Genomic DNA, 27,410 nt, shown 5'->3' on the forward strand with positions numbered 1-27,410 from the left:
ATAACTGTTGCTGTGCACCATTCACTGGGCACAAAGCCTGAGGTGAGGATATGATTGAACATGGTACTTAGGTGGGGTGCCAGTTCATTCTGCAGTCCATGTAGAATGCAGCCTGGAATGTTGTCAGGTCCCATGTATGCTGTGATCTTGGCTTTGGAGAGTGTGTTGTTTTCCTGTGCATCCGTGATTACAGGTATTTTGCATTCTTCTGGTATAGAGATGGGCCCTTTAGGGGATGAGAGAGGGGTAAAGTTAGCACTGAACCTATCTGCCAGGATGTTGGCAATATCAGTTGGTTCTGCATATTTAGTGCCATTGTGCTGTAACTCAGAGCAGATCTGAGTGTTGCCATTGAGATTCTTGACAAAGCTATCGAATACTTTGTGGTTGTCTTTAGAATCAGTAACAATTTTGTTTTCATAACTAGCTTTGGAGGATTTTATCAGGGATCGCAATGTCTTACTGAGGCTGACCAGGGAGTTCCTCCAATCATCGGATTTTACTCTTTTTTACAATAGTTTCTTTCTTCTGTTGTAGAGTTTGTTTATAGCAGGGGACCACCAGATTGGCTTCCTTTTTTTGGAGGATAGCATCTTGGTTCTGTTAGGGATTGCACGATCCATGCACTCGTGTAAGTGCTTATAAAGTGCAATTGTATAGGATTCAGCAGTCGTACCTCTATTGTCCATCAGCATGGGTGTCATGAAGTTTGCCCCTTCTGTCTTAAGAAGCGTGAAGTTGGCTTTGGAGAAATTTGTTATGGTGGTTTCCCCAATGGGGGGTGGGGCTGGAATGTGGATGTCTAGGATGATCTTGATAAAGCTCTGTATTAACCGAGCGAAAGCGCTTGATGTTATTTTTCGTTCTGTTGTCATGAAATAAATTACCAGTTTTCAATCCCTGCTTTGGTTTTCGGTCCTTTCTGTCGGACATTTTTGGATTTACATTTATCTTTATGACTATTTTTATTGTTCTATTTCCTCTTCTATACTCTTCTAACAGTGACACTTCTTGTCTTAATTGCTTAATAGTTTTCTCTATTCGAACTTCTACAATGGTATTCAGTTTCTCTCAATTCCTTTCCCTCACTACCCTGTGATGTTGTGGTCAAATTTTATCAGTTATTAATTTAGCTGCACAGTAATATATCCTATTTACTGCTGTTATATCTCATAGATCTCTATGGACACTTCTAATCAGTGTTCATGTGTTTTATCAAACGTCTAATCTTTTGGGTTTTATTGACTGTCTGTAGTGTATTTCTTTCATTGATCTTAATATATCTATCTCTATTAAATCAAGCAATTCTTCTCTTAGCTCATTTCCTTCTAAACTGAGGGCACATTTTTTGTTTTCCATTTCCTGTGGACATTCTACAGAAAGTTCTATTTAATCTTCCTGTGGCACATTCTCTTCAATTTCATCCTGTGTCATCTGTTGCTCTGTCATATGGGAACTCAGCAGCCTATCACTGCTCATCATTGACTGTGTCAGAGTTGCCAGTTTCCTGTTCCTTCCCTTGCTGTCTAGCTTCAAGTGAATGTTTATACTGTTTTCCTGTGAAAGGCTCCAAAATATCTTGCAGTGCAACTGACCGGTTGCTTCCCATTCTGCTGGTTTCTCCTTAATTTGAATGTCTATTGTTCTATTCTGCTGTGGTGCATTCTGAGATAGATTTTCTACACTGAATCCTTCTCTTCACTGGTACTCCATGACCTCAGTTTCCATTTCTTTGACTTCTCCATTACTAATCTCCTTTTCTACTTTTCCTCTTTGTCTTATTTTTTTTATTATAAAGTTTTCCATGTCCAGATTCCTTTGCCTGTATTTCTCTTCAAATATCTTTGGTGCTGCTCTTTTTTATTGGTTCGTTTTTCTTTCTCCTTTGCTTACATATTACACCATATTAAATCTCTTTTCCTTTTCCATGTCCATATTTTTCCTTTGGATGTCTCCTGATCTTCCTGATTCTCCTTACTTTGGGGACTCACTCCATCCTGCTGTGATGTAACCCGTATTAGACCTTCTACACTAAATCCTTCACTTCACAGGCACTCCATAATTTCGGGTCTATATTACAACATCGTAGTTTCAAAACTTCAAATGTTCTAATATTGAATCCTATTCAGCGAAAGCTGAAAATATCGAAGTAACAGAAAACCAAATTTTTCCTAGGGAAAGAATTTGGTTGTCCTTTTCTGTTGCTTCAGTATTTTCAGCACTGTGGTGGAAAGTTACGGGTTGGGTTCAGGTAAGTGTGTGATTGAGTGCAGGTTAGGGTAGTTAGAGTTAGGGCATGAGTTAGGTATGTGTGTGATTGTGTTGACGTGAGGGTTAGGGTGGGTTAGGTGAGTTAGGGTTAGGGCGCGGGTCAGGTAAGTGTGTGATTGTGTGGACGTGAGGGTTAGGGCAGGGTAGGTGAGTTAGGGTTAGGGCGCAGGTGAGGTACGTGTGCGATAGTGACGGACCTTAGGGTTAGGGTTTGGGTTAAGATAAGTGGATAGTTAGTGGTGTATGTATAGTTTAGTGTAGGGTTAGGTGTAAGATTTTAGGTGTATGTGTGTGGATTGTTGTTTGTTTGGTGTGCTTGTGTTGTGTGTATGTGTTTTGGGACAGCAAATGTTTTCCTAGGGAAAAAAAATTGCTGTTCTGTATGTTCAATGTTTTCAGCTTTTGCTGAATAGGGTTCAATATTAGAACATTCAAAGTTTTGAAACTTTGATGTTCTAATATAGACCCCATAATTTCAACTTCTATTTTTTTTTAGTTCTACTTTACTGGTATTCTTTTCTACGTTCCCTCTTTGTGATATATTTTTTTATTGTGGCATTTTACCTATCAGGATGCTTTTGCCTGTATTTCTCTTTGAATATCTTTGGGGCTGCCTTTTTTGTATTAATTAATGTGGCTTTTGATTTTGCATAAATATTGCACTGTGTCAAATCTCTCTTTCTTTCCTATGTCCATATTTCTTTTTTAGACTTTTCAAAAATCTCTAGTTTTTTGTTTATATTTCTACACTTCCTCGGATGCTTCTTTTTACAAACAGATCAACCATTCTTGATCTATATAGCGTTTTTCACAAATCTGTTGTATTAATGAACAGAATTTTTTATTTGAAGCTTCTGACAGTTTTTCTTTTGGAAGTATTTTCCTTTCCTGTAGTTCATCTCTTAATCTTTTTGTATATCTTGCGTCTGTATTTTTGCATAATAGTAACAATATATAATTGCTTTCTTATCCTCAATCATCCACTCTATTGTCTTTACGGCACTTCTTTGGTCTATCAGTTTTTGTGATTTTTGTGGACTGCTACTTTCTTCTACAACAGTGTGGGGGGGGGGGATCATCCTCCCCCTGGGACTGGCCTGGACCCATTGTAGGAATGTTTCCGTATTTTCAGGATTCTACACTGTCATTTTTTCCAGTCCTGGCAACAGTGCAGCTACCAGAATTGGGCACTTTTTCTTTACCTGGGTCTTGTGCACCCAGCTGTCTTTTTAAATTTTGACCTGCTTCTGTCCATGATATATGCTATATAAAATACAGTCTATATATCAGTGTCATCTTGGTGAGATTTTGTGATAAACAGGGTCCACCTCATAAAGGTACTCACCAAGACTTGAGGATTAATTCAGTTTCAGCAATACTACTCTCCTTTGTCTGCTGACTTACCATCTCTCCATTTGGACCCCTTTAGGGGAGATATGATGATAAGAAAATTATGCAGTTGAGTACTTGTAAATACTTTGTACGTTTATTACAATACTGTAACTTTAAGATGAAATTTACCCCATGATGCTTAGAGCCTTGTTTGTCAGTTGGCACTAGCGTTATGATGAGTCGTGAAGCTGTTAACACCCTTATTGTTGTATGGCCATTTTGTGTGCAATTAAAGTTGTTGAATTAATTGAAATGCTGGTGTTTTCTCACATTATTCTAACTTCTCAGCATGATTAGGTAACCACTGGATGTATATTGTGACAAATTTAAAGAACCACATTTGTTTTACTAAGTAAATTTATATTATTTAATAGAAACTGATGTTTAGTATTATCTAGCTCTAAAGTATGCTATCTGTATATTGCCCATCTTAGTTGAAAACACTCCCAAAAGTGTTTTAGTTGTAAATTAATAGTTTTATAAATTAGAAAAATATTTCAAAACACTAGAGTCTAGTTACTTGATATTCGTGAAAGTTTTTGTAATGCCCGTGCACTGGCCCAGCAATCAAGGAGCCTCAATCCTCATCACTAACACCATTGAGGGGCGTCCACATCAGGAAGGATATTAAATACACACACAGTAAAGAACAATTTCCCTTAAGAGCACACAAATATCACAGTCAGTCTGGGGCTGGTTTCTCCCTTTCTCTCCACATCCCCAATAAGAATCCCCACTGGCACAGCTATACGGTCCAGATCTCAGCCTAGTGGTCAAGCTAAAACCTCCAGCACCCTCTCTGTCCAACCAATGCTTCGTGTCCCTGCCCAAGTAGCTGATACACACACTTTGAGATATGTGTTATATACAAACACACAGACACTCCTGGGGAAGGCTGACACAGGTTCTCCAGCTATGCCCCTTCTGCCCAGACTATAAAATAGTACCACTTGCCACCAACCACTAATATCAGCTACTAATAAGGCCCATACCAAAGGGTGTCCAATTATTACTGTGCAATATTATTATCCAAATGGTAAGTGTGATGAGCAGCAAGGCTTATTTGGAGTGGCTTGGACAGTATCGCTATATACATGCAATGTACTCTAGAGCTTAAATTATCTCTACATAAAACAGTCACAGTTGAAAAGTTTAAAATATTTAATAATAAATAATAAGAACACAAGACAATACTTCTTACTACACAGTGCTAGTCAAGAGTTCAGAGATCACAGAAAAATGCTTAAAATAATACAGTAGAAAAGTTCTGACATCAATACAGAAAACAGCTAGACTAGACTTACTATTTCCTATCTATATCTAATAGCAGACACAGTTCTAAAATAAACTTACATACAGAGCAAGGCAGTGCTGGTGATGTTGTCAGTTCTGAAAACAAATGCAAACTGTTCTAATTCTCTCTCTCTCTCTGTCCTTAAATTGATAACACAGTACCACTGACTCATTTCAGATTACATCATTATTCTCTATTTCCCAGGCTAACAGAAACATTGAGTGTAACAGCACTTTTGATCTTGCAGCTGGTCAGGAAGCCAGAGCAATAAAATACATTATACATGCAAATTTTAGCCATTAATTCTGGTCTCAAAACAATAGAAAGAATTCCTTCATTCAGACATCTCAGCTCCGAGTTTGGAGATCAAACAATTATACAATGCTTGACTTATCAGCTTTCCTCCAGCAGAGTGTAATATGGTCACATTTTTGAAGTTCAGCATTTATCATAATTTTCTTACATTTAAGTGAACAAGCATGTGGCTTACAGAAATACTTGAAAATGACAGAATTATCTAGAAAATCCTATCTAGCTAGGCTGGCAGCCTTCACATACCCCCCCCCCCGAGAACTCAAGCTAGTTTTTGATGTGACTCTTGAGAAACGTTGCTTGAGGGTTAGGTCTATCTGAGTATACCTTTACCTTATTCCCTGTCTTGAGAGGCCATCTGCGATGGCATTGCTAATCCCACTGCAGTGCTGCACTGACATATCATATGTTTACAACCTTAGGCTCCATCATAGCAATTGGCATTTTGCTGGCTGCCTCTGTGTAACCATGTTAGGGGATTGTGGTCTGTAACTACAGTGAATTTTCTTCCATACAAATAAGGCTGAAGTTTCTGCAGTGCCCACACTATGGTTAGACATTCCTTTTCTACGGCAGCATAGCATTCCTCCCTGGGTTGGACCCTATGACTGAGATAAACCACTGGGTGATCTTCTCCCTCCGAAAAAATCTGGCTAAGTCCAGCCCCCAGCCCATGGTTCAAAGCATCCACCTGCACAACAACTTCTTTACTGTAATCTGGACTGGCTAACACAGGGGGTCCTTCCAATGTGTCTTTAAACTTCTGGAATGCCTGCTTACATGCTGGGGTCCATACTACCTTATCTGGCCTGTTTTTCCTTGTTAGATCTGTGAGGAGAGCAGCTATGGTACTATAACTGGGGACAAACTTTCTTTAGTACCCTGATGTCCCTAAGAATGCCTTCACCTGCTTTTTTGTAACAGGTGCAGGCCATGCCTGAATGGCTTCCACTTTGGCAGGTTCTGGCCTGATCTTACCATGCCCCAGTCTGTGTCCCAGGTAGGAGACCTCTGCCATACCCACCTGACATTTGTTGGCCTTAGTGGTCATCCCTGCCTTCTGTAGTCTGCCCAGCACCTCCCTAACATGCTGAAGGTGTTCTTGCCAGGAATGACTGTAGACAGCAATATCATCTAGGTAAGCAAGGGCAAACTCTCCTGCTCCTGCTAGGATATGTTTTGCCAGCTTCTGAAAAGTTGCTGGGACATTTTTCTTCCCAAAGGGTATCTTTGTGAACTCATACAAGCCAAAAGGATTCAAAAAGTCTGACTTCTATCTAGCACTAGGAGTCAAGGGCCCCTGCCAGTAACCCTTGGTAAGATCAACAGTTGTAAGTTACTTAGCCCCAGCCAGATGCTCTAGGGCCACATCTGTCCTACGCATGGGGTAAGCATCTGACTCTATGTGACTAATTTCCTGTAGTCCACACAGAACCTGGTGCTGCCATCTTCCTTTGACACCAGCACCACTGGGGAGACCCAGGGACTATTGATCTCTTGAATTACACATAGTTCCAACATCTCCTGTATTTCCTCCCTCAGTCTGACTCTCTCAGGCACCTTATAAGGAGCCTGCCTAATTGGCCTTTGGGGTCCTGTATCCACCTGGTGCTGCACCAGGTGGGTGCACCCTGTTTTCCCAGTGAACATGTCCCAAACTCCTATAACACTGCTTGGATTGAACCTGGGTAGGAGATACTGCTGGGACATTGTTACCCCTTCCACTGAGGTGTCAGTCCAAGCCTCACTGAGGTGATCAGTCACCAGATCACCCTCAAACTCCTCCTGCAAGCCACTGGAAATACTCAGCACAAGGGCCTCCCTATCCCAGTAAGTTTTCATCATGTTAACATGGTACAATTTGTGCCCCGCCTCCTGCCTAGCAGTTCTACCATGTAGTTAACATCACTTACCATCTTGTAGGGTCCCTTCTAACCTGCTTGCAGCTTGCTTTGTCTGACAGGAATGAGCTCCATTACCTGCTACCCTACAGCATATTCTCTAGCTTGAGCATTCCTGTCATCCCATACCTTTTTCTGTTGTTGGGTTTCTGCCAGGTTTTCCTGGGCCAAACCCATGACTTCCCTGAGCCTTGTCCTGAGGTTTATGTCATATGCCACAACAGACTCCTTGTGAGGTTCATACTCACCTTCTCACTCATCACAAATTAAATCTAGAGGTCCCCTCACCCTATGCCCATACAACAACTCGAAGGATGAAAAACTTGTGGATTCCTAGGAACTTCTCTGTAAGCAAACAACAGATGGGACAAATATTTGTCCCACTCCCTCTTAAACTGGTCTGCAAATTCCTGTAGCATGGACTTGAGTGTAGAGTTTAACCTCTCAGCAAGACCATTAGTCTGGGGATGGTAGGAGGTGGTCTTCAGGTGTTTCACCCCACAGTACTTCCACAAACAAGCAAGCAGGTCTGATATGAAATTGGCACCGCTACCAGTCAGTATTTCTTTTAGGAAACCTACCCTGTTGAAAATCTCTAAGAAAGCATTTGCCACCTTTTCTGCCTCAATAGAGGACAAAACCACTGCCTCAGTGTATCTTGTAGCATAATCCACTATCACTAAGATATACTTTTTCCCTGTGGAACTTGGGGTACTCAGATGCCCCACAATATCCATAGCTACCCTATGCAATGGCTCCTCAATCACAGGCAAAGGCATCAAAGGAGCTCTCACCTTGTCTTCTGCCTTGCCTAACTTTTGGCACTGCTCACAGGTTCTGCAGTACCCAGTTACATCTCTGGAAATTACAGGCCAATAGAGGTTCTGCATAATATGTCTCTTTGTACATTTTATGCCCATATGACCTGCAAAGGGAATATCGTGGGCTATGGCTTGAAGCGCCAGATGGTAGGCTCTAGGCACTACCAATTGCTGTATTCTCTCACCTTCTAGCCATCCCCCAGGGGTCCACTCTCTATAAAGTAACCCTTTGTCCCAGTATACAGATTCCCCCTTCCATTGAGAATCAAATCCCTCACTAGCTATCTCTCTCAGGCCTTGCAATGTAGGGTCTGAGAGCTGAGCCTATCTCAACTGTCTCTTTGTAACCCTCTCCAGCTCTCTTTCCACATCAGGTCTGGTATCCCCTGACAGCAGTGCCTCACTGTCAGCCTGGGTACTAATTCTCACCTCTACCCTTGCAGTCCCTCTGCCAAGGGAACAGCAGTACCCACAAGCAGCTGTGGGTCACCTTCAGTCTCACTGCTACAAGGTAGCTTCTTCCCTGAAGTAACCACCTCACCAGTCCCAGCTGCAAGTATGCAGTCTGTCTGGGTTTCCCCCAGGCTACCAGACTCACCTGCTTGTCTCCAAGCCTGACTGCGGGTAACTGCACAAGCACATGGTACTGCACTATCAAAATCATTCCCTATCAGGACATCTGCAGGGATATCCTCAAACACACCTACTTGCTGGCTTCCTTTTCCACCTTCCCAGTCAAGGTGAACCCTATCCAAAGGTATCTGGAATAAGATCCCTCTTAAAGCTCTGACTGGACTAGATCAGCCAGGCAAGTAGTGTTCCTCTGTAACCATTGCGGGCTTTACAATGGTTTTGCCAGAGGCTGTGTCTCTCTTGGCAATGACCTCTTTGCCATCCACTATGATAGGATATAACCTCTTGTGGTAGTTTGGTACTCTTCTTCTCTCATGACAACCTACTGTTGGCATTTTGTTTTTCCCACTTACTGGCTCTCTCACCTTTTGTTCCCCACCTTGCCTCTGTGGACATCTGTATGACACATGGCCCCACTGGTTGCATTCAAAACATTTAACCCTAGGTCTTGAATGTATACCTGGACTAGTGGCTTCCCCTGCTACTGGAAGATTCTGTTCTGACAGTCTGGGCTACCCACCATGGGTTCCTTTAGACCCATGAGCAGTACTGGGGGTCCCTTTCCTGTGCAGGGGTGCCCTGCTTGCTAGGTATAGGTCTCCTTTCATCCCCAACTCATCTGAAGTAGCACATTGTCTATTAGCTAACCAGATCCTCATGTCCTTAGGTAAAGTGCTAAGGGCTTGTTCCCTCACCAAAAGGTCTGCCAGCCCTTCAAAAGTGGTGACCAGACATCCACTTACACACTTATGAAAATAGTGCTCAATTCAGCAACATATTCACACACACTTTCGTCTGCTTTGTGTCTTTGTTCACAAAACTTTTCCTAGAAGTTTCAGGTGTTAGCTTAAAAAATTCTAACAAGCAATTCTTAACAGCAGTATAATCAAAACAGTCAAAGTCAGATATTTTGAACAAAATAGTTACAGCTTTATCAGGGAGTAAGGGGGTCAGGAACCATACCCAGAGACTTTGGTCAACATCATACTGTTTACATACCCTCTCTAACATATGAATGAATGTATCAAAATTATCTCCCTCTGTAAACTGCAGAAGAAATGTATTGACCTTTTGCGCTTCGGGGGTCCAGTTACTCCCTTCCCCATTACCTCCATGACTCTGGGGAACAGTCAGCATCTCCTTCTCCTGCTGACTCTGCCATCCCTTTTCCACAGCTTCCATTTCCAAATGCCTGGCCTCCAACTCTAGTCTCTTTAGTTCCAGATGGATTTTTAAGTCCTCTGCACAAAGGTTGAGCTGTCCATTCCTTGAGTGTTGTACATCTCCACGGTCAGTGTGATCGTCCTCTTGGTTGTTGTTTTCTGATGCAGCTATGACCAAAGCTGCAATCATGTCTGTCTTAGTCAGGTTTCCCTTCACCAGTCCTTTAGCCTGGCACATCTCAGCCAACTGGCTTCTTGTCAGCGTTCCATACTCCTCTGCTGACATGCTTGCCTACTTTCTCTGACTAACTAAGCTCACAAAAGAAATAAAACAATTGTGATCTGAACTCTGAATATTCACTGCGTGGCTTATTTAGAGTACAAAAACACCTTCAGTGATCACTGTACACAAGCTGCAAGAATTCACTGCCCATACCACTAGAAGCCATTTGCCAACCGAATAATATGTGCTGCGGATATCCCACAACTGCCAAACAGTTAATATGTGACGCCCATGTACTGGCTCAGTAATCAAGGAGCCTAAATCCTCACCACTAACACCAGTGAGGGGCATCTACATTGAGGAGGATAATAAATACACACAGTAAAGTACAATTTCCCTTAAGAGCACACAGAGATTACAGTGAGTCTGGGGATGGTTTCTGCCTTTCTCTCCAGATCCCCAATAAGACTCCCCACTGGCACGGCTATAGAGTGGGGTCTTTAGCCAGGTCCCAAGCCAAGTCCTCCTAGCACTCTCTCTGTCCAACCAGTCCTTTGTGTTGCTGCCCAAGTAGCAGACACACACACATACAAACACACCAATTAGTATGTGGTGTGGATATCCCACAACTGCCAAACAATTAATATGTGACACACACACACACACACACACACACACACACACACACACACACACACAGACACACCTTCAGATATGATTTATATATAACCACACAGACACTCCTGGGAAAGGCTGGCACAGGTTCACTAGCTGTGCCCCTTCTTTCCAGACCTGGGTCTTGGTGGCAGTGATTACTAAGTTATAGCCTGGACAGAAGGGGCACAGCTAGTGAACCTGTGCTAACCTTTCCCAGGAGTATCTGTGTGGTTATATATAAATCATATCTCAAAGTATGTATGTGTGTGTGTGTGTGTGTGTGTGTGTGTGTGTGTGTGTGTGTGTGTGTGTGTGTGTGCATGTGTGTGCGTGTGTGCGTGTGTGTGTGTGTGTCAAATACTTGGGCAGGGACAAGAAGCACTCATTGGAGAGAGAGAGAGAGAGTGCTAGGAGGACTTGGCTTGTGACCCTGGCTAAGGACCCCACTGTATAGCTGTGCCAGTGGGGAGTCTTATTGGGGATCTGGAGAGAAAGGGAGAAACTGGCCCCAGACTGACTGTGATCTCTGTGTGTTCTTAAGTGAAATTGTACTTTACTGTTTGTGTACTTGTTATCCTTCCCAATGTGCATGTCCCTCACCGGTGCTAGTGGTGAGGATTAAGGCTGCTTGATTACTGGGCGATTGCATGGGCATCACAGTTCTATCCCTGACAGTAGATAGTTTTTGAAAATAATAATTTTTTATCAGTAAAGTATTTGGTGTAAAAGCAGGAATACATTCCATTAAAACTAAGAACTTAATATTAATTTTGTTTCCATTCAACTTGAAAAAGCATCTTGACAAAGCTTGTTGATCTATTTTAAATAATAAACTAGCTGTGGTTTCCTGAGATGGCTTTTTTGAATACGATGCCAATTTATTAAAAACATTACAGGAAGAGAATGTATCACCTATACTATTCTACTGAGAACGTATCACCTACACGATTCTACTAAGAAGGAATCACCTATACTATTCTGAGAATGTATCACCTATCACCTATACTATTCTACGGAGCACATATGACCTATACTATTCTACGGAGCACATATCACCTATACTATTCCATGAGCATGTATTGCCTATACTATTCTAATGAGAACGTATCACCTACACGATTCTACTAAGAAGGAATCACCTATACTATTCTACTGAGCAAGTATCACCTATACTATTTTATGAGCACATATCACCTATACTAGTCTATGAGCACGTATCAACTATACTATTCTACTGAGAACATACCTCCTATACTGTCATACTGAGCACGTGTCACCTATACTATTCTATGAGCATGTAACACCTATACTATTCTACTGAGAATGTATCATTTATACCATTCTACTGAGCACGAATCACCTACACTATTCTACTGAGTGGTGTCATTAAACGAATGCTTTTTAAAGGAATGCAGTCATTTGAAGGAAATGTTTTTGAAAAGATGTTATCCATCTGATTTAGTGAAAAACATCATGAATGACGTAATAGAAACAAGAGCAAGTGGACACTTTGTATCTTTATTAAATTCGGAATGTAATGTGGACACAAATTGTGAAGTTAATACAAGTAGTATCAGTGTTAGATCTGAGTCTATAGTCTACCACTCTAGTCAATTGCATGTTGAAACAATTGAAAAAGGAAATTAGTTTAAAATGTGTTTTCTAACCAGTTGTTTCACTGATGCATTGGAAACTCTTAGTATGTGAAAGGGATATAAAAGCAATTCTAGGTGCTAAACCTACATGTGTGTTTGGGAAAGGACATAACATTAAAACATTCCTTGAACGTTAAAAAGAGGCACGACGTACAGGATACATGTACAAATGTGGGTCCTGTAAATTTTTTCCTACATTTTAGAGGTTAATGAAGTAAACATCAAAGGAATAAAAATAAAAATCAGGAACAGATTTTCATGTACCACTGAAAGAGTATTCTATTGTGCCCTTCTTAAACTATGTTCATGCTTTTACACTGGAAAAATGGAGCGCAAGCTCAAAAACAGAATAAGTGAACACCTTAGGGATATCAGGGACCAATGTCCACTTAATGCACTTGCTAAACATATAGGGCAATATAATAATCATAAATTCAAGTTTGTTATATTAGAATCAATATCTCCCTCAGTTAGAGGTGGAGCATGGCCTTATTTACTGGAGAAAGCAGAAATAAGCTGGCAAATCAAACTAGACAGTATTCTTTGGACAGGCTTGAATGATAGCTAGTCAACTTCCAGTTTATTAAAACTTAAAGCTTTGAAAATATAAGATTTGATATTGCTAAATTAAATATTAAATGTTCAGTGCTTAATACCTAAATCATTTATCAACACATTCAGTAGGCTGGAGTTTCATGGCTTAAATATTCGTTTTGCATTTTAGGATTTTAAAACAACTGTTTTTCATGTTTAGATTACATGACAAACTATAAAAATATTTATGTGATTTTATAAATGTAGCTTTTTATTGTTTTGCTGAAGCACCTACCAAGGGGAGAAAACGCTGAGAGAAGTAAAGGAGCCACTTTTGCGATTTTAAGTATTTTCTTCTGATTTTTTGTTAAGTTTTACTGCTTTGCCACCTTTTTTTTGGCATTTTACGGCTTGCTAAAGTTTATATCTGTAACAGTAACAGTACTTGGAACACATCTAGAGCCTGTTTATTGCATTTCCTGTGTTGCACTTAATTTAACATTGTTTTTTCTCTAAAAACTGCATTTTACCTGATTTTGACCTAGCACTCAAGTGTGGGGTCATTTATTACACTGTTGTGATTATTTTTGCTGCTTATGTATCTCTGTTACCTTTAAACTACAACAAAAAGAAAAAAAATCTTGCTTTTTTCCCACTTTCTGAAAGTTAAGAAAGTTCAGTTACAGATTTGCTGTTCTGAACTGTTGGGAAGTTTCTAGAAGGCCAGTGCTTGCTTGGGCTAAAGGGAAGTCTGTGTTCACCAGTGGGGGTGGTTAACACTGAACAGCCTGTCTGTCCCTGGAGGAGTGGTTACTACCTAGAAGCTGTAGTTTTATTGGCCATTTTGGGTCAGTTCTAAACTCCTTGATCTCTTTCTCTTAAAACAAGGCTGCCTCGTGGTTTTGGCATCTTTTCAGGCTTTCTAGTTGTTGCTGAAGCACCTACCAAGGGGAGAAAATGCTGAGAGAAGAAAAGGAGCCACTTTTGTGATTTTAAGTGTTTTCTTCTGATTTTTTGTTAAGTTTTACTGCTTTTCCACCTACTTTTTGGCATTTTCCGGCTTGCTAAAGTTTATATCTGTAACAGTAACAGTACTTGGAACACATCTCAAGCATGTTTACTGCATTTCCTGTGTTGCACTTAATTTAAAATTGTTTTTTTCTCTAAAAACTGCATTTTACCTGATTTTGGCCTAGCACTCAAGTGTGGGGTCATTTATTGCACTGTTGTGATTATTTTTGCTGCTTGTGTATCTCTGTTACGTTTAAACTACAACAAAAAGAAAAAAAAAAAAAAAAAATCTTGCTTTTTTCCAACTTTCTGAAAGTTAAGAAAGTTCAGTTACAGATCTGCTGTTCTGAACTGTTGGGAAGTTTCTAGAAGGCCAGTGCTTGCTTGGGCTAAAGGGAAGTCTCTGTATTCACCAGTGGGAGTGGTTAACACTGAGCGGCCTGCCTGTCCCTGGAGGAGTGGTTACTGCCTAGAAGCTGTAGTTTTATTGGCCATTTTGGGTCAATTCTAAACTCCTTGATCTCTCTCTCTTAAAACCCTACAACTCTCTTTTTGTGCAGTTTTGCACACTGAGCAGCATCGGGCAGTGCCGCCTAAACAAGTTTAAACTATTCCAGGCTCCATAAAGTCTGCTCTTCACTTTTTCCCTTAGAACTGTTCAAACTCTCAAAGTAATCACTATATTCTCTTTCTAAAGCCCTGCACTTGCTCAGCTCTTATAAGGAAACACTAACTAACTAAAGCACTACACCCTCCTTGACTTCTCATAGGTATTAGGCTCCCGATTGGTCCTTCCTGATCAAGTGAAAAATCAGTTCCCTTCCCTAATCTGATCAGTAAAAAAACAGTACCCTATACTAATCTGGTATGTCCAAGGGTCAGTTTCAAGGTTACTCTCCAGTCCAGCTGGTGAATCTGGGAATTTTGAGGCAATGTTACAATTGCCTTATGTACACAGACAACCCTCTCCTCCATCCAACAAACTCTAACACATGTGACAGATGCAGTTACACAGCCAAACTGGAGGCAGAGCTCTCTCAACCCAAGACTGGCACAGTCAGTCAGGAGGAAAAGGTAACCACCCACACCACAAATACAGTCTCACACAGACCTATTGCATCTGCATACCCAACACATAAACAAACAAAAACATACTCGGAGGCTCTAAATACAAATCTGCCTAAAGAGCAAAGACCTCCTAAGTAGATATCCAAGCAACAGCCACCCCTCAACAATACCCACGAATCACATATCTCACAAAATCAGTGTGCCTCACAGTCACAGCCCTTAAGACCAAACAACACACCAAATACAGTTGTTACAGGGGACTCTGTTGTCCAGCACACTGACGTCCCGCTCACCAGACTGAACAAGGAGAAGGTCACTGTAAGCTGCCTGTCAGGTGCCAGGATCCGCCACATAATGCAAGCACTCAGGTCACTCCAAAGCAAATACAAGTATGACTCCGTTATTGTCCATGCTGGTGTGAATGATCTGAGACATACCTCCCTGGACTACAAGAAAAGAGACATAGAGGAGCTCTCTGACCATGTAGCCCAGGCTGGTATGACCCTGACCTTGAGTAGCATCTTGCCCTCACCAAGAATGATGCCACAGTATAAAGCCAAAATGATCAGTTTCAACAATTGGCTAAAGTATTGGTGTCATTCAAAGGGGATCCCGTGTCTGTCAGCCTGGGATGACATGCTCGACAAGCCACTTTGCTTCACTAGGGACAGCTTGCACCTGTCACCCTTAGGCTTTTGTATACTGGCCAAGGCTCTTGCCACCCCCATAGTGCCTTATTTAGGCAAGGCTCAAAGGACAAACCCACCTCCATAGACAACCCAAGGATAAAAAAACTAAAGGTAATGCTACTCAATGCCAGAAGTCTAAACCTCAAGATGCACGCACTTGAGGCTCTCCTCAGTATGGAGAAAATCGATGTTTGTGCAGTAACACAAACCTGGTTCAAGGCTCCTGAGAGCACCCCATCACTACCATGTTATAACTCATACCATGCATTTCGGCCCCAAAACTTGGACCGAAGCACAAAAGGAGGGGGAGTATCTATATTCATCAAAGATACCTACACCTCCAGGTTAGTGGCACTGCACGAAGCATCAGAAACCATCCATGTGCAACTAACAGAGGGTAAAACTGCCTTTCAGTTTGGAGCCTGCTACAGAACACCCTCCCTATTACAGGAACCCCACTTGGCATTCCTGAGAACACTGGAGAATATGAAAGTCTCTCCAAACACTATGTTATTGGGTGACTTCAACTACCCAAACATTGACTGGGAAAACTACTCAAGCCCAAACACCCTCGCCCAATGGTTCCTTAAATTTATAAACTCTAATGCGATGGAACAACTGGTCATCACTCCCACAAAAGGGAACAACATATTGGACCTGGTCATCACCAACATGGGGACTCTATGTTCCACACCAGAGGTAAACCCCTCATTGGTAAGATCAGACCATAAACAAATTTCCCTGGACATCCATATCCCGTCACCACCCCCAGCCAAGGAAGTCACTGTAAAGAATTTCTCAAAAGCCAACTTTGCACTTCTCAAGACTGAGGTGGAATCCTTCAAAGCCCCTGGGCCAGAGGATAATACAGCCCAATCCACAGAATTCTTTACAAATGCATTCTATGAGCACCTGCAGGAATGCATGGATCATGCTATCCCAAATAAAACCAAGACTCACTCCTCCAAAAACAGGAGACCAGTCTGGTGGACCCCGGCCATAAATAAGCTATACAACAGAAGGAGGAAGCTACTGCATGACAGAGCAAAATCCAAAAAAGGGAAGGTATCTCTGATCAGTATTAGCAAGAAACTTTGATCCCTCATAAAATCATCAAAGGCCAGTTTCGAAAGAAACATTGCCCTAGACACTAAAGATAATCACAAGGCCTTCTTTAGTTATGTCAGGAATATGGGTGGAAACTCCCAGATATGCTCTGAATTGTTGCATAATGGTACAAAATATACTAGACCTACAGACATAGCCAACATCCTGGCAGACAGATTCAGCGCAAACTCCCCCCCCCCCAAAGGAGCAAATGCCTATCCCAACTGAATGTAACCTCCCTGACAACACAGATGCACAGGTGAAAGCTGCCCTGTCCAAAGCAAAAAACACAGCATCTATGGGACCGGATGGTGTCCCAGGCTGTGTCTTACATGAGCTCCAAGAAGAACTGAACCCTCACATTAAGTCACTGTTCAAACTTAGCCTTACTACAGGATATGTACCCAAAGAATGGCATACAGCTACAATGGTCCCACTCCACAAAGGTGGTGCCACAACAGACCTCGGGAACTATCGCCCCATAAGCCTGACTAGTCTGGTCTGTAAAGCTATGGAGTGTATTATCATGGAACTCCATAAACAAAGACATTGGGAGCCTCCAGACACTGGACCCTACCCAATTCGGCTTTGTTAAGGGCAGCTCTTGCCTCTTAAACCTAGTTGATTTATTTGAAACAGTTACCAAAGCCATAGATGAGGGCAAGGTAGTCCACACAGCCTACCTGGACCTCACAAAAGCCTTTGACACAATACCCCACTCGGGCATCATAAATAAGCTTACCAGCTTAAATATCAACCCCTATATCACAAGATGGGTTGCAAACTGGCTCAGAGATAGAACCTACATGGTCAGAATCGCAGGTGCCATGTCCAAATCCAAACCAGTTACAAGTGGCATCCCACAGGGCTCAGTTCTGGGACCTCTCTTGTTTGGTATATACTTCTCTGAGGTTCAGGCTAACACGGGGGGGATTATGGCTGACAAAGTTCGCAGATGACTGCAAACTGGGGGCCATAATCGAATCTCCAGCTGACACAAGCATCCTCCAAAAGGGTCTCACAGAGACGGATGCTTGGTGCCAGAGCCACGGCCACAAGCTAAATGCTAAAAAGTGCATAGTCATCCCCTTTGGGAAAATCAAGGTGCCCACAAATTACCACATAGGTGGTAATCCATTAAGTACGGAAGAAGTAATTAGAGATTTGGGGACCAACATAGATAGTAATCTCTCCTTTGATAATCACATTACCAAAGTGGTTAGAAAGACCTTCTATATAGCCCACCTTATCACGAAAGGGTTTGCATCTAGATCAAGAGAGGTCATTGTGCCCCTCTACTCGTCACTCATCAGGCCCATAATTGAATACAATGCCCCTTTTGGGATGTACCTTACCCGACACCTGCAGCTACTGGAGTGACCCCAAAAGTACCTCACCAAGAGGATCATGGGCTACAAACCAATGTCCTATGCACCTCGACTAAAGAAACTCCAGCTCTACTTAGTTGCTTACCACCTATTCAGAGGCGATCTATTCCTGACGTACAAAGCCATGTCAAACCCAGAATTAATGGACATGCTCCACCTCAAAAAATCCAAATACCTTAGAGCTACACGCTCGAGGGACTTAAACCTCAGCACAAAAATAAATAGGACATGCTGGAGGGACAGATTAATTTCCCAGAGGCTCCCCTCACTCTGGAATAGAATCCCAATTCATGTTAGACACAGCCCCTCGCTGACCCTCTTCAAGCGAAATCTGGACGCATGGATGGGAAATTGCAAATTCACCCCTGGGATCTCTTCTGTGTCCCTGCTAGACAGACGCACAGTAAACTAATCTTAAAATGGTACCTTCTGTGACCTACTTTACAGAGGCACAGTAGGCTAATCAAATAGGGAGGCGGAAGCCAAATACACTCTGGCTATGCCTATAAATGCCCTAGGGCAGATAGCCTAGTACCTACCTATGAACCTATTGTATTTGTATACCATGGCATTATTTATGTGGTTTTATGGATGTAGTTTTTTTACTGTGTTGTACTTGCATTTTAAAATAAACAGTGGTCCTTTAGAAACTTTTTTTAGATGAATGGAGGAGAGGAAGTGAGGTCACATGTTTTACCTTTTAAAAGTAAGCTGAATGTGAAGAACTTTGTCTAATGAATTTCCTGTATTAATGTTTTAAGGGATGAAAGTGCTTACATTTTAAATATGGATCAAACTTGGAGTTCAAAGTTGGATTTATCCCTGCTTGCTGCATCACGGTTGTTTGCTGCGTTGTGTTTGACTTTGGACTACAATTTTGCTTGCTGCACTACACCTGCTGTGAGCTTTTTTGTGGATTTACTATTCTACTGAGAATGTACCACCTATACCATTCTACTGAGCACGTATCAGCTATATTATACTACTGGGCAAGTATCACCTTTACTATTCTACTGAGAACATACCACATATACTGTTCTACTGAGAATGTATCACTTATGCTATTCTATGAGCACATATCACCTATACTATTCTAATGAGAATGTATCACCAATACTATTCTACTGAGAAAGTATCACCTATACTATTCTACTGAGAACGTATCACCTATACGATTCTGCTGAGAAAGTATCACCTATACTATTGTACTGAACATGTATCACCTATACTATTCTACTGAGAACAAATCACCTAAACTATTCTAATAAGAACGTATCACCAATAGTATTCTACTGACAACGTATCACCTATACTACACTACTGAGAGCATATCACCTATACTATTCTACTGAGAACGTACCACCTACACTATTCTACTGAGAACATATCTCCTATACTATTCTACTGAGAACATATCACCTATACTATTCTACTGAGAACGTGCCACCTATACTATTCTACTGGGAATGTATCAACTATAGCATTCTACTGAGAACGTATCACCTATACTATTCCACTGAGAACATATCACCTATACTATTCTACTGAGCACGTATCACCTATACTATTCTACTGAGAATTTATCGCCTACACTATTTTACTGAGAACATGCCACCCATACTATTCTACTGAGAATGTACCACATATACTATTCTTCTGAGAAAGTATCAGCTATAACATTCTACTGAAAACATACCACATATACTATTCTACTTAGAAATATAGCATATACTATTCTTCTGAGAAAGTATCACTTATACTATTCTACTGGGAATGAATCACCTGTACTATTCTACTGAGCAAGTATCACCAATATTATTCTACTGAGCACGTGTCACCTATACTATACTACTGAGCAAGAATCACATATACTAGTCTACTGAGAATGTATCACCTATATTATTCTACAGAAAACGTATAACCTATACTATTCTGCAGAGAACGTATAACCTATACTATTCTGCAGAGAACGTATCACCTATACTATTCTTCTGAGAAATTATCACCTATACTATTCAATTGAGAATGTATCACCTATACTATTCTCCTGAGCAAGTATCACCTGTATTATTCTACTGAGAAAGTATCACCTATACTATTGTACTCGGAATGTATCACCTATGCTGTTCTACTGAGAAGGTATAACCTATACTATTCTACTGAGCAAGTATCACCTATACTATTCTACTGAGAAAGTATTACCTATACTATTCTGCTGAGAATGGATCACCTATACTATTCTACTGAGCAAGTATCACCTATACTATTCAATTGAGACCGTATCACCTGTACTATTCTCCTGAGCAAGTATCACCTATATTATTCTACTGAGAACGTATCACCTATAGTATTCTACTGAGCAAGTATCACCTATACTATTCTACTCAGAATGTATTACCTATACTGTTCTACTGAGAAAGTGTAACCTATACTATTCTACTGAGCAAGTATCACCTATACTGTTCTACTGAGAATGTATCACTTATACTATTCTACTGAGAACGTATCACCTATACTATTCTACTAAGAATGTACCACCTATACTATTCTTTTGTGATTGTATCACCTATATTATTCTACTGAGAACGTATCACCTATACAATTCTACTAATCAAATATCACCTATACTTTTCTACTGAGAAAGTATCACCTATACTATTCTACAGAGAACGTACCACCAATAATATTCTACTGAAAACGTATCACCAATACTATTCTACTGAGCACATATAACCTGCACTATTCTACTGAGAATGTATGACTTATACTATTCTAGCAGCACATATCACCTATACTATTCTACTGCGAACGTATCACATTTACTGTTTTACTGAGCACATATCATCCATACTATTCTACTGAGCAAGCATCACCTATACTATTCTACTGAGAATGTTTTACCTATACTGTTCTATGGAGCAAGTATCACCTGTACTATTCTACTGAGAATGTATCACCTACACTATTCTAATGAGAATATATCACCTATACCATTGTACCTACACAGAAACACCTATACTATTCTACTGGGAACGTATCTATACCATTCTGTTGAGAACTTATCACCTATACTGTTCTACTGAGAATGTATCACCTATACTATTCTTCTGAGAAGGTATCACCTATACCATTCTACTGAGAACGTATCCTTATACAATTCTACTGAGAACGTATCATTTATATTATTCAACTGGAACATATCGCATATACCAATCTACTGAGAACGTATCATCTATACTATTCTACTGAGCATGTATCACCTACACTATTCTACTGAGAACTTATTACCTATACTATTATACTGAGAATGTATCACAATAACTATTCTACTGAGAACGTATCACCTTTACTATTCTACTGTGAACATATCACCTGTACTATTCTAGTAAGCAAATATCCCCTATATTTTTCTAGTGAGCAAGTTTCAGCTATACTGTTCTACTGAGCAAGTATCACCTCTACTATTCTGCTGAGAACGTATCACCTATACTGTTCTACTGAGAACGTATCACCTTTACTATTCTACTGAGCATGTATCACCTATAATATTTTACTGAGAACATATCACCTATAGTATTCTACTGAGAACGTATCACCTATTCTATTCTGCTGAAAACATATCACCTATACTATTCTACTGAGAACATACCACCTATACTATTCTACTGAGAACTTATATCCTATACTATTCTACTGAGCAAGTATCACCTATACTACTCTACTGAGAAAGTATCACCTATACTATTCTACAGAGATCCTGTCTCATATACTATTTGATGGAGCAAGTATCCCCTATACTATTCTACTGAGAACATATCGCCTATACTGTTCTTCTGACAATGTATCACCTATACTGTCCTTCTGAGAATGTATCACCTATACTATTCAAATGAGCAAGCATCACCTATACTATTCTGCTGAGAATGTATCAACTATTCTGTTCTACTGAGAACATATAACCTATACTATTCTACTGAAAACGTACCACATATACTATTCTACTGAGAATGAATCACCTATACTATTCTACTGAGAACGTATCACCTATACTATTCTTCTGAGCAAGTATCACCTATATTATTCTGCTGAGCACGTATCACCTATACTATTCTGCTGAGAAAGTATCACCTATGCTATTCAACTCATAATGTATCACCTATACTATTCTTCTGAGAACGTATAACCTATATGATTCTACTGAGCAGTATCACCTATACTATTCAACTTAGAATGTTTCAACTATACTGTTCTACTGAGAACATATCACCTATGCTATCCTACTGAGAATGAATCACCTACACTATTCTACTGAGAACGTGTCACCTATACTGTTCTACTGAGAATGTTTCCCCTGTGCTATTCTACTAAGCAAGTATCACATATACAATTCTATTGAGCACGTATCACCTATACCATTCTACTGAAAATATATCACCTATACTATTCTTTTGAGAACGTATCAGCTATACTATTATACTGAGAATGTATCACCTATAATATTCTACTGAGAAAGTATCACCTATATTATTCTACTAAGAACGTATCATTTATACAATTCTGCTGAGAATGTATCACCTATACTATTCTACTAAGAACATATCACCTATACTATTCTAGTGAGCAAGTATCAGCTATATTAATCTACTGATCATGTATCAGCTATAATATTCTACTGAGAACATATCACCTATACCATTCTACTAGAATGTACCACAAATAATATTCTACTGAGAATGTATCACCTATACTATTCTACTGAGAACATATCACATATACTGTTCTACTGAGAACATATAACCTATACTATCCTACTGAGAATGTATCACCTATACTATTCTACTGAGAACGTATCACTTATACTATTCTACTTAGAATGTATCACCTATACTGTTCAACTGAGTACGTATCACCTAACCTATTCTTGTGAGCAAGTATCACCTATACTATTCTACTGTGAATGTATCACCTATACTGTTCTACTGAGAACATATATCCTATACTATTCTACTGAGAACGTATCACCTATATTATTCTACTAAGAACGTACCACCTATACTATTCTACTGAGAATGTATGACTTATTCTATTCTATGAGCACGTGTCACCTATACAATTCTACTGAAAACGTGTCACCTATACTATTCTATGAGCACGTATCACCTATACTATATTACTGAGAATGTATTACCTATACTATTCTACTGACAACGTATCACCTATATTATTCTACTGAGAACGTATCCCCTATACCATTATATTGAGCTAGAATCACCTATACTGTTCTACTGAGAACGTATCACCTATAGTATTCTACTGAGAATGTACCACCTATACTATTCTACTGAGAATGTATGACTTATACTATTCTATGAACACGTATCCCCTATACTATTCTACTTAATACGTATCACCTATACTATTCTATGAGCATGTATCACCTATACTATTCTACTGTGAATGTATCACCTATACTATTCTACTGACAGCGTATCACCTATACTATTCTACTGAGAAGGAATCACCTATACCATTCTATTGAGAACATATCACTTACACTATTCTACTGAGAATGTATCACCTATACTATTCTACTGAGCTGGTATCACCTATATTATTCTACTGAGCAAGTATCACCTATACTATTCTACTGAGAATTTATTACCTATACTATTCTACTGACAACGTATCACCTATACTATTCTACTGAGAACGTACCACCTATACTATTCTACTGAGAATGTATCACCTGTACTATTCTACTGGGATTGTATCACCTATACTATTCTACTGACAACATATCACCTATACTATTCTACTGAGCACATATCATCTATACCATTCTATTGAGAATGTATCACCTATACTATTCTGCTGAGAATGTATCACCTATAATATTCTACTGAGAACGTATCACCTATTCCATTCTACTAAGAAATTAACACCTATACTATTCAGCTGACAATGTATCACCTGTACTATTCTACTGAGAATGTATCACCTATACAATTTTATTGAGAACGTATCACCTTTTACATTCTACTGAGAACGTATTAACTATACTATTCTACTGAGAACGTATCACCTATACTATTCTACTGAGAACGTATCACCTATAATATTCTACTGAGAACGTATCATTTATACCATTCTATGGAGAACGTATCACCTATTCCATTCCATTGAGAACTTATCACCTATACTATTGTACTGAGCACGTATCACCTATACTCTTCTACTGAGAACATATCACCTGTATCATTCTACTGAGAACGCATCACCTATACTATTCTACTGGGAATGTATCACCTTTACTATTCTACTGAGAACGTATCACTTATACTATTCTACTGAGCAGGTATCATCTATACTATTCTACAGAGAATGTATCACGTATACAGTTCTACTGAGAATGTATAACCTATACTATTCAACTAAAAAGGTATCACCTATACTATTCTACTGAGCAAGGATCACCTATAATTTCTACTGAAAATGTATCATCTATACTATTCTACTGAGAACATGTCACTTATACTGTTCTACTGAGCATATATCAGCTATACTATTCTACTGAGAATGTATCACCTATACTAGTCTGCTGAGAATGTATTACCTATAGTATTCTACTAAAGAAAGTACCATCTATACTATTCTACTGAGAATGTTTCACCTATACTATTCTTCTGAGAACGTATCACCTATACTATTCTCCTGAGCAAGTATCACCTATATTATTCTGCTGAGCACGTATCACCTATACTATTCTACTGAGAAAGTATCACCTATACTATTCTGCTGAGAAAGTATCACTTATACTATTCTACTCATAATGCATCACCTATACTATTCTTCTGAGAACGTATAACCTATACGATTCTACTGAGCAGTATCACCTATACTTTTTGACTTAGAATGTATCAACTATACTGTTCTACTGAGAACATATCACGTATGCTATCCTACTGAGAATGTATCACCTGTACTATTCTACTGATCAGGTATCACTTATACTATTCTACTGAGAATATATCACCTATACTATTCTACTGAGACCATATCACTTCTACTGTTCTACTGAACACGTATCACCTATACTATTCTACTGAGAACGTACCACCTATACTATTCTATAGAGAAAATATCACCAATACTATTCTACTGAGAAAGTATCACCTATTCCATTCTACTGAGAACATATCACCTTAACTTTCCTAATGAGAACGTATCACCTATACCATTGTACTGAGAATGTGTCACCTATACTGTTCTGCTGAGAATGTATCACCTATTCTGTTCTACTGAGAATGTATCACCTATAGTATTCTACTGAGAACATATCACCTGTACTATTCTGCTAAGCAATTATCAGCTGTACTATTCTACTGATCACGTATAACCTATACTATTCTACTGAAAACATATCACCTATACCATTCTACTGAGAACGTATCACCTATAGTATTCTACTGAGAACATATCACCTGTACTATTCTGCTGAGCAATTATCAGCTATACTATTCTACTGATCACGTATAACCTATACCATTCTACTGAGAACATATGAACTATACCATTCTACTGAGAACGTATCACCTATTCCATTCTGCTGAGAACCTATCACCTATACTATTCTATTGAGCAAGTTTCACCTATACTAATCTACTGAGAACTTATCACCTATACGGTTCTAATGAGAAACTATCACCTATACTAATCTTCTGAGAACGTATCACCTATACTATTCTACTGAGCAAGTATCACCTATTCTACTGAGAATGTATCACCTATAGTATACTACTGAGCAAGTGTCACCTATATTATTCTACTGAACACTTATCACCTATACTATTCTACTGAGCAAATATCACCTATATTATTCTACTTTAACATATGAACTATACTGTTCTTCTGAGAACGTATCACCTATACTATACTGTTGAGAAAGTATCACCTATAATATTCTACTGAGACTGTATCACCTATACTATTCTACTGAGAATATATCACCTATACTATTCTACTGAGAAGGTACAACCTATACTATTTTACGGAGGATGTATCACCTAGACTATTCTACTGAGAACGTATCATCTATACTATTTTGCTGAGAACTTATCACCTATACTATTCTACTCAGAATGTACCAACAATACCATTCTGCTGTGAACGTATCACCTATACTATTCTAATGAGAATGTATCTTCTATACTATTCTACTGAGAATGTTTCACCTATGCTGTTCTACTAAGCAAGTATCACCTATACTATTCTACAGAAAACATACCACTAATAATATTCTACTGAAAACGTATCAGCTATACTATTCTACTGAGCACATATAACCTGTACTAGTTTACTGAGAATGTATGACTTATACTATTCTAGCAGCACATGTCACCTATACTATTCTACTGCGAACGTATCACATTTACTGTTTTACTGAGCACATATCATCCATACTATTCTACTGAGCAAGCATCACCTATACTATTCTACTGAGAATGTTTTACCTGTACTGTTCTATGGAGCAAGTATCACCTATACTATTCTACTGAGAATGTATCACCTACACTATTCTGCTGAAAATATATCACCTATACTATTTTACTTACACCAAAACATCTATACTATTCTACTGGGAACGTATCTATACTATTCTATTGAGAACTTATCACCTATACTTTTCTACTGAGAATGTATCACCTATACTGTTCTACTGAGCAAGCATCACCTATACTATTCTATTGAGAATGTTTTACCTATACTGTTCTAAGTAGCAAGTATCACCTATACTATTATACTGAGAATGTATCACCTACACTATTCTACTGAGAATATATCACCTATATTATTCTACTTACACCAATACACCTATACTATTCTACTGGGAACGTATCTATACCATTCTATTGAGAACTTATCACCTCTACTGTACTACTGAGAGTGCATCACCTATACTATTCTGTTGAGAAGGTATCACCTATACCATTCTACTGAGAACGTATCACCTATTCCATTTTATTGACAACATATCAACTATAGTATTCTACTGAGAATGTATCACCTTTACCATTCTACTTATAAGGTATCAACTATAGCATTCTACTGAGAATGTATCCCTATACTTTTCTGCTAAGAACGTATGATTTATAGCATTCAACCGGAATGTATCGCATATACCAATCTACTGAGAACGTATCACCTATACTATTCTACTGGGAAGGTATCACCTACACTATTCTACTGAGAATGTATCACCTGCACTATTCTACAGAGAACGTATCACCTATA

This window comes from Protopterus annectens, chromosome 6.part0, assembly GCF_019279795.1.
Source record: "Protopterus annectens isolate FY-2018-M chromosome 6.part0, PAN1.0, whole genome shotgun sequence".
Classification (NCBI taxonomy): Eukaryota; Metazoa; Chordata; order Ceratodontiformes; family Protopteridae; genus Protopterus; species Protopterus annectens.